General features: G+C 35.3%; 1 pseudogene; it reads right to left on the bottom strand.

Annotated features, from left to right (window-relative positions):
- Window positions 1-3,713: 3,713 nt before the first annotated feature.
- Window positions 3,714-4,319, bottom strand: LOC102494889 (high mobility group protein B3 pseudogene; annotated as a pseudogene).
- Between the last annotated feature and the right edge of the window lie 5,940 nt (window positions 4,320-10,259).

Raw genomic sequence — 10,259 nt, 5'->3', positions numbered from 1 at the left:
AAATTTTAAAATTTTTTAATGTTTTATTTTTCATTTATTTCTTTTGAGAGAGAGAAAGAAAGAGAGAGAGATCAACAACAGGGTCTTCAGCCAGTCAGAATCAGGAGCACATGCATGTATGCCCCTAGTGTGTAAAGGGACTTCAGCATTATGGAACATTGCATTACAGCTGTACCACTATGGCTAGACATTTTTGAAATTATTTAAAATTATATTATGAGTGGTGCAGCAGTAAAATGCAGTGTTCTGTGAAGCTGGCTTACATAGAAAGGTCCTGGGTTCATATAAGAAACTTCCCTAAATATGCTGGGTACATGTACGCACATGATCTGGGACTGGTTGAAGCTGGGGGTAGATTGTGGCATCAACATCTTATTGGGGTGTTGTTTCTTTCTCTCTGTGTGTACCTCGCTCTCTATCTCTGATGGAAGAAAGCAATGGATAAGTAAACTTTTAAAATGTTTTTAAAGCCAGCAGATGGTATGGAGATTAAGGCATCTGGATCCCACATGGCCAATTGCATCGTTTCAGTCCTGGACCCATTGGCTTAAAAGTCATGCCAGATGCGTGTGTGTGGGTGCCCATAATCCTGAAAGGAGAATGGAGGAGATTGTGGCATGACCATCTTCTCTGGGGGAAGGGGGTACTCACTTTCTCTGTCACTGTCTCTCTCTCTGACTCTCTCTGGTGAGTGCATAAATCCTATAGTAAACTAAATTTTTCTTTTTTTTAAAAAAAGTTATTAGATAGCCTTGTGTCTGTGTTGAGTAATGGTAAGGTAGGCATCACCACCTTATTGGAGTAATAATGTAAAAAGAGGTTTCATTATGGATAATGAACTAAAGCTCAGCTATTAAAAAAAATGAAATCAGGAAAAAAATTGATAAATTGAGATACAAGTGACTGACCCAGAAGGAGTAATCATAAGTTGCAATTCTAATGAAAGTCATCTCAAAAAATGACACCATTTTCTAATACTATTTTGTAACAGTATTCCAAAAATTATATCCCAACAGATCTCCCTTTGTGGATAATTTTGGATGTGTCCCATTAGTTGAAGGCCAGCATTCTAGACAAGTTCCTAGACAGAAAATAATTAGAAGCAGCATAGGTACAATTTATCTTAATAGCAGAAAAATGTAGTAGAATATCATTAGCTGCTGAAATTATGATTACAAGTCTACAGAACCTAGAAGAATGAGTTGAGAAAAGATTAGTAATTAAAAAAAAGATCGGTAGTGTGGCCATAGAGAAAATCAATATATGGAAATTAGTTCTCTTACATACCAACAATAACTAGTCAGAAAATATAACACGAAATGATCTGACTCATAATTGCAACAAACATAAATTTCACAGTAATAAACCTAAAGGAGAAATGTGTAAAACAAAAAGAGCAACAATAAAACTTTATTAGGAGCATAAAAGATTTAGTAAATGAAGACCCGTACAATATTCCTGGATAGGAAAATTCACCTTTGTGACTATGTTAGTTTTATTGAAATGAATGTTCAAATTTAATGTTTAAAAATATTCGGTATAATTCTAAAGATCATTTGACAGAACAAACTATGAAAACAGTGAAAACCTAATTGAAAACCAAAGTAAAGATACATGAATATGTTTATATAACTCTGATTGAGTAATATAAACACATCAATGTTTGTACATCTTAGTGATATAAAAGATATTAATTAAAGTAGAAGAGGAGGGACCAGAAGATGGCACAATGGTTACACTGCTGAACTCCCAGGTAGTCAACCGCACTTTGAGTCCCAAGACCCGAGAGGAGAATGGAGAAGAAGGAATTGCGGCATGGCCATGCCCGCATCTTGCCTTTTGTCTCTCTCTGTCTTTCTTTCAAGCACATGCACCTTGTAGCAAAAATCTCTCAAAATAAATAAATAATAAAGAAAAAGTTAAAAGAGGAATTGTTAATGAATATACAGATATATCAAGCCAATAAAACACCAGTTGCAGAAAAAGAGACTAGTTAATACAAAAATTCAGAATATGATGATGGCAGCATTTCAAATCAGAACATAAAGAACAGATTTAAAATGCTCTGGTACTAATGAACACTTTGCACAAAATAAAGTTAAATATTTGCCCCATACTACGTATTAGAATATGTTCCATATAGAATACAGAATTAAATATAGCAAATTAAAATTATAAAGAGAAACTATAGATTAGCATCTACTTGGTCTTGGATTAGAGAATAACCTTCTAAGCATAAAAATGATGACAGATAAAATGAAATAAAAATCTGACAGACTTGTCCATATAAAATTTAAGATTTTTGTATCAAAACTGTTAAGAATGGCACAGCTGTGGTGGTGTGGCGCTAGCACTATGCTCAGCAATATTGAAGCCATATGGATGGTTTGGTTCCTGGATTGATCTGTCCATGTTAAGTGCATACACATCCATGAAACTGGCTGGGAAGCTGGTGGGAATTGTGGTATGAAACCCTGTTGAGGGTGTTTATGTTTCATTCTGTCTTTCCCTTTCTTTTTGTTGCAATAAATACTTAAGTAACTTTTAAAAAATTAAACAACATTAGAAGCAAATCACACACTGGAAAAGTAAGTAAAATATAATTGATATATACACAGTTAATTATTTTTATATAAAAATACTCCTTAATTTTTTTATTTTTAGAAATGTAATACTCTTGAGGGTGTTTATGTTTCATTCTGTCTTTCCCTTTCTTTTTGTTGCAATAAATACTTAAGTAACTTTTAAAAAATTAAACAACATTAGAAGCAAATCACACACTGGAAAAGTAAGTAAAATATAATTGATATATACACAGTTAATTATTTTTATATAAAAATACTCCTTAATTTTTTTATTTTTAGAAATGTAATACTCTTTATTTAACTTCAAAAACATTTCAGCATTCTACACACACAAAAAATAACAGAACGTTGCAAATCGTGTTTTAAGTACAGAGGTTCTGGAGCTTCATTGATGCAGTGGCTCTTGGCTTTGCTGACAATGAAGAGTTGTACAGTTTATTTAAAACAAAGTTTTAAAACTACAGCACTTAACTAAGGAGAGGATACTTGAAGTTGAGACAGCATCTCAAATATGAAGAGCTTTAAACTTTCAGGTAAACGTATGGGCCTTTTGATAATTTTTATTAGAATGGCAGAACGCTAGGTCACTATGTACAAGACACCCTGACGCCTACACGGAGGCCACCGCAGAGTCAACGGGTCCAGCTTCCCAGTGCACGCCCTGAGCCACGGCCCCCCCGACGGGTGCCCTTCCTGCAGCCTCTGCCAAGCCAGGAGCATGGAAAGTTTGTCACGGTTGTTCTGTTCTCTTTACAGACCAGAGATATGTACAGTTGATAACTCAGGATTTCTGGCCAATAACCATATAGTTAACACCACCTTATGAATTCAGGGAAACAAAAATGTCAGGAACATCTTTAATACCTTGTCACACCAACAGCGAAGTGCACAGAGTGAGGAGAACACGAGGGTGCCTTTTCATTTTAAAAATGTTTGGAAGTATGTACAACTTTGATACAGTTTCAGGGCGCTCTGGACACCCATGGCCACTTGAGAGACAACATGATCGTGATCGAATTCTGCAATTAAAACCTAGTGAGAGCAACAGACACGCCTCCAATGAGAGGTGCAATTACGGCGCTCCCCAAAGCTAAGGGATTCACAAGGAGACAGAGCAGCAGTTTGTTTTTATTCATCCTCCTCCTTCTCCTCCTCCTCCTCGTCTTCTTCATCTTCCTCTTCCACCTTTTTCCGGAAGACTTTGGCAGGACCCATTGCGCCATCAAACTTGCCTTTAGACTTAGAGTCGGCAACATCCTTCTCGTACTTCTTCAGCTTTGCAGCCTTGGTGATGTAAGGCTGCTTCTCGCTGTCACTTAAATTGTTCCACACGTCACCCAGCTTCTTTGCAACGTCTCCAATAGAGATGCCAGGGTTGGTGGATTTGATCTTCAGGCGAAACTCTGAACAGAACAGGAAGAATACAGACGGTCGCCTTTTGGGAGCATTTGGGTCCTTTCCCTTTTCCTCCTCCCCTCCCTTAGCCGGTCCATAATCCTTCATTTCCCGGTCATAGCGTACTTTATCCGCCTTTGCCATTTCATCCAATTTCCACTTCTCTTTCCCAGACACTGTCTTCCACCTCTCGGAGCGTTTCTTAGAAAATTCAGCAAAATTGACAGGGACCTCCGGGTTTTTCTTCTTATGTTCTTCTCTGCAGGTCTGCACAAAGAAGGCATAAGCAGACATCTTGCCCTTTGGTTTCTTGGGGTCACCTTTAGCCATCCTGACTATATTGCTCACTAGTCTCTAATATAAAAATACTCCTAAATTAATAAGATGATGTAAGAAAAATCATAGACAAAGTACAGGGATAGAAACTTTTATAAAAGAGCATTGCTGGGAACCAGCAGTTAGCGTAATGGCTATGTCGCTGGACTCCCACGTAGTCAACCGCGGTTCGTGTCCCGGACCCGGTGGCTTAAAACTCACGCCGGGCGCGTGTGCGTGCGTGCCCAAGATCCTGAGAGGAGAATGGAGGAGAAGGGATTGCAGCGTGACCATCCCCCCTGGGGGGTGATTTCTCGCTTTCTGTCTCTATGTCTCTCTCTGTCTGTCTGGCGAGCGCACGCGCCCTACAGTGAAAATCTCTCTCCAAAAAAAAAAAAAAAAAGAGGCTTGCTGGGGGTCAGTGGGTGGTATAGTAGTTAAGACTCTGGACTCTCATGTGGCCAACTTTGGTTTGAATCCTAGACCCAGTGTCTTGAGATTCACGCCAGGTATGTGTGTGTGCATGCCCAGGAATCCCAAGAAGAGAATGAGGGAGAAGGGATTGTGGCATGGCCATTAGCCCTGGTGAGTGATTTCTTGCTTTCCATCTCTCTATTTCTTTCTGTCTCTTTGGCAAGTATATATGCTGTATAGCAAAAATTTCTAGGGAAAAAAAGAGCATTTCTAGTAAAGATATGAATAAATGTCAAGTCTTATTTATAATAAAAGCATAAATAATTTAAGAATGATAATATAAAATTATTTTACCTAATTTTAAAATTTTCTTATATGTAGAAATAAGAGGGTTCTTCAAAAATGTGTGGAAAATAAAATTAAAGCACCAGTTCATTCTGGTGCAAAAGACTGTTTAAAATCTGTGCATAATTTTTCATTATAAACATTTTCCATGAACTTTTTGATGACTCTTCATATAAAATATTGGCCAAATTCCAAATGAATGAAAGGTTAGTACAGTCATGATCAGAAGGTTAATTAGGTTTGTTGTTTCCAGGGGAGACAAAATTACAAGCATAAAACAATTTTCAAATTCTTGACTATGAAATTCTCTGAGTTTATCCTCAGGAAACATCAAAATTACACAAAGACTTGTATATATCACTACTTCAGGAAAACTCAATGCTCAGAGAGAGTAATGAAACTCTATATTATTTATCTCTCCTTTTCTGTTCTCTCTGCATCCCAGTACTCAAGAAATGGTATATGTGAGAGAATGATATTACTAAAGCAACAACATTTTAGCCAGAACATCTGAAAGGGAAATCCTTGGGAATCTCTGAGTATTGAAATTATTATTAATTTCTGTGCTAATTTTATACTCTATAGTGGTGAATTTGATCCTATTCAGCATACCAAAGACATTGAGAACTGACCTAATACTACCACCCGCTCAAATTGAACTTTGGTTGGAACACATACACACACACGCAAGATATATCTAAATAGTATGGTAAATACTTTGAATATGAACTGATTCTAGAACCATAGAAATTAGGAGACAGATTGGAACTTTTTAACTGAAATTAACCAAGCTGTTGTCTGATAAAACAAAACTTTCAACATTTGCCAACACTTTAAACGAAGCCCACAGCAGTATAATATTCAAAGTTTTCAGATCTAATCCAAAATTACCCAGCATGCAGAGGATCAATGTACATGGAAAAAGACCACTGAGAAAACAAATGCTGAGGTGACAGATTTTGAAATTGTCTACACATACTGTAAAGGAGAGATTATAGAAATGTTGAAGCAAAGAATCATGAATATTCTTAAAACCACTGGAAAATGAACAATCTCAACAGAGAAATACACAATATAAGAGAGAACAAAATGAGAATTAAGAACTGAAGCATAGTAATTGAAATAAGTACCACACAGAAAGGGTTCAATATTAAAAGTGAGATGACAGAAGGTGTCAGTGAACTTGAGTAATAATAGATACCAATTATTCAATCTAAAAACAGAGATAGAAAATTAGAAAAAATTAACAGGGTCTTTAAGTTTGCTGAGTCAATAAGTACATGTCTAAAATGCATTTTATCATTTTACCTTAAAGAAATCAAAAGAGTGAAGTACTGGACATTATTTGAAGAAATTGTGACAGAAATGTCTTAATTGTGATGAAAGACATAAACCTGCTCATTTAAAATATGAAAAAAATTCAGGGCAGTATAAACCCAAAGAAACCCATAGGATCCCATAAGATTTAAAAACATCAAAATTAAACTGCAGACAACTAAATACTTGAAATCAATGAGCAAAACATGAAACATTTTATGGGGGAAATAAAAGTTTTATAAATGTGGATTTCTTTCCAAAAACTATGAAGGCCAGAAAGAAGCATTATAGAAAACAAACAAACAAACAAACAAAAAAACTCAACCCCAAATTTCATATCTAGAAGAAATAATCTTCAGAAATGAAGGTAAAATTTAAAACTTTAAGAAAAAAAAAGAATTAAGAATTTCTACAGAAGTTCTTCCGAAAAAAAAAAAAAAAAGTATCAGAAGACTACATGGGACACCAGGTAGAGAAAATAAATAAGTAAATAAGAACAAAATCCCCAAATTAACAGAAAGAAAGAAATAATAAAGGTCAGAGAAGAAATAAACGAACTTGAGACCAAATAAATAAATACAAAAGATCAATGAAGCAAAGTTGGTTTTCTGAGCAGATAAAATTTAGAAATCATTTGACTGACAAAGAAAAAAGAGACAACCCAAATAAATAAAATCACAAATAAAAAAAGAGACATTACTACTGATACCATAGAAATACAGAAGGTATTTGGACAGTATTATAAACAACCATATACCAATAAACTGAAAAGTCTAGATGAAATAGATACATTACTAAACACATACAATCTACCAAGACTGAACCAGGAAGAAATAAAAAATCTGAATAGACCGATAACAACCCATGCTATTGAATCAGTAATAAAACGTCTTCCAATAAATGAAAGTCTAGGACCAGATGGTTGCATTTCTGAATTCTACAAAACCTTTAAAGAATACCAAAATTCCTCAAATTATTCAAAAATTTGAAATGAAAAGAATTCTCCCAAACTCATATTCTGAGGCCTTTATTACCCTGATACCAAAACCAGACAAAGACAAAAAAAAAAAAAACAGTCCTACAGATCAATAACCTGATGAATACAAATGCAAAAATCCATAGTAAAATGCTAACAAACTAAATCCAAAAGCACATCAAAAAGATTTTACACCATGACCAAGTGGAATTTTTAATCTTTTTACTATTTTTATATTACATTTAATCACATATTTCTTTTTCCCACTGATTTTCTTATTATTACCCTAATTTTTATTACATTTAATAACATGCATCTTTACAGTGCATAATATTTTTTCCAGCATAATTACCATACATATCAGTCAAGACAAAGACATTACTATCCACATCATCAACATCGAATAGTTTTTCAGGTGGGTTTTATCCTGGAGAATCAAAGATATTTCAGCACACAAAAATCCATAAAAGTAATATACTATATCAATGAAATAAATTAAAAACATATGATCATCTCAATAGATGAGAAAAGAAGCATAAGAAAAAATTCAGCATCCCTTTATTACATTAAAAGATTCAACAAATTAGGCCTACCTCAACATTAAGGGCCATAACATAAACCGACAGCTAACATCATAATGAATGAGATTAAATGGAGTTTTTCATCAAAACTGGATTAGTTTTCTGCTACTGGGTTAGTTCTCCAACCTGTAAGCTTTGTTTTTCTTTTTATATTTTATCATTATTTTATTTTCAATAGATGCCAAATGACTATGTCTATCCATAAAATATCCTCTAATACCAAGTATTAAAATGGTTCAGTGAATTTTAATGATCAAAAGATGAACAAAAGGTGGGAACCAGCAGTTAGCGTAATGGCTATGTCGCTGGACTCCCACGTAGTCGACCGCGGTTCGTGTCCCGGACCCGGTGGTTTAAAACTCACGCCAGGCGCGTGTGCGTGCGTGCCCAAGATCCTGAGAGGAGAATGGAGGAGAAGGGATTGCGGCGTGACCATCCCCCCTGGGGGGTGATTTCTCGCTTTCTGTCTCTATGTCTCTCTCTGTCTGTCTGGCGAGCGCACGCGCCCTACAGTGAAAATCTTTCCAAAAAAAAAGATGAACAAAAGGTGAGAAATAGGTTTATATTCTTCTGAGGAGAGAACAGTATATTATTTACTTGTATAGGAGGAAGGACTAACAGGGACTTTCTCTTTAATCAAATTTTAGTCAGTCTCCTTTGATTTTTTTCTCAACTAGGCCTCATCATTGACCTGTCATTCTTGCCTGCCAAGCCCAGATTAGCTATAATCCTGCCAAATCAATTTAGAAAGACTGCCCCCCCCCTAAAATCTAATGATGTTCTTTTCAGGAAATTTCCATTTACTGTCTCTTTTACCATATCCACTGGCTATAAATCCCCAGCTGCCTCTATTATGTTCAGCATTGAGTTCAATCTCTCCCTCATATTGTAGTAGTGTTGAAAAAAGTCTCCTTTGCCTGTTTAAATCTTTGACTCTTTGTCATTTATAAAATGTATAATCAATCCTTCATCCGATCATTTCATCTCTGAGCCATACTTCCCTCAGATATAAAATGGAGATAATAAAGGTACCAATACCTTACGGGTTTTGTGTTTCTTATGTGAAGACTAATTGAAATATTAGTAAAATGCTAACACATAAAAACTGTAATAATCCATAAGAACTCAGTAACTGTTAGTAATTATTATTAGGATAAATTCCCAGAGTCTTATACCCATATACATAATAAAGAAAAGTAGTGAAGAAATACCTCAGTGGGTTGTAATTTTCTTATTATGATATTTACTGATGATAATACATATTCTTAGCACCATAATAAATACAGAATAGAAACACAATTAGGGGGAAAAACACTACATAAATGCACTCATAGAGTATGTATTTCTTATTGTTTGAACCACAGAAGTTCAAGTGCAGAAAACTTTTAACTGCCAATAATACAGTATTAAGAAGTGGGGCTTTTAAAAGGTGATTGAGTTTTGAGGGAGGAGCCCTTGTGCATCTATTAATGCTAGGAGTAATTTTGTTCTCACAAGAGTATGTTATAAAAATGAGTTTGTTATATATAGGGCACGTTTTTTTCAATATACTGAATGTTTGCACTTTATGGCATAAGCTAAAAGATTAGAAGATATAATAGTGGAGATAGCAAGTGTAGATACTAGAGACTATATAGGAGTGGGTAGACTAGTGGGTGGGAGGGAGAGGATCAAGAGAAAAAAATAACAGATATAAGAATGGAAAGTTATCCATTGAGGGTGACGTGGACAGTCACATCCTTGACTTAATTGACATGTAATGCATTGGAAAAAATCATATTGTATGCTGGAAAGATGTATTATGACTAAAAGTAAATATACACAAAAATATGAGCTTGGCTCACTCTTGTCTTTTTTTGCATATGCTCACTTGCCCTTTTGCTTTTCTGTTATGTTGCAGTATGTAAGCCCACTTCATATACTGGTGTGGTACTCTTGAAGTTCCTAGGCTCCAGAACAGCAAGCCAAATAAACTTCCACTGTTTGTAAATTACCCTGTCTCAGGTATTCTTTCATAGCAACAGAAGCCAAAGACAATACCATATGTCAAGCATTGCTAGTAATTAGGGCCACAGTGATAAATGAGCTGTGTTCTTGGCCTTTGAAGAGCTCACAGTCAAGTGGAAGACAAAGACATAGGAAAGCAATTATTGTAATTGAGATGGTTCAAATATTTTTTAAAAATCAGATTTATCTTTTTAAAGAAATCATTTCGGCAGTTTTAACCTGGAGAATAGCTTGGAAGGCAATGAGACAACCATGGAGACCAGTGAATTTGCTACCATAATCATTCAAGTGAAGAATAATGCGTGTCTAAATAAAGACAGTTTA

The sequence above is a fragment of the Tupaia chinensis genome, unplaced genomic scaffold (genome assembly GCF_000334495.1).
Source record: "Tupaia chinensis unplaced genomic scaffold, TupChi_1.0 Scaffold143996_1, whole genome shotgun sequence".
NCBI lineage: Eukaryota > Metazoa > Chordata > Mammalia > Scandentia > Tupaiidae > Tupaia > Tupaia belangeri.
Note: the sequence above shows the minus strand (reverse complement) of the source record. Positions and strands in the feature narration are given on the sequence as shown.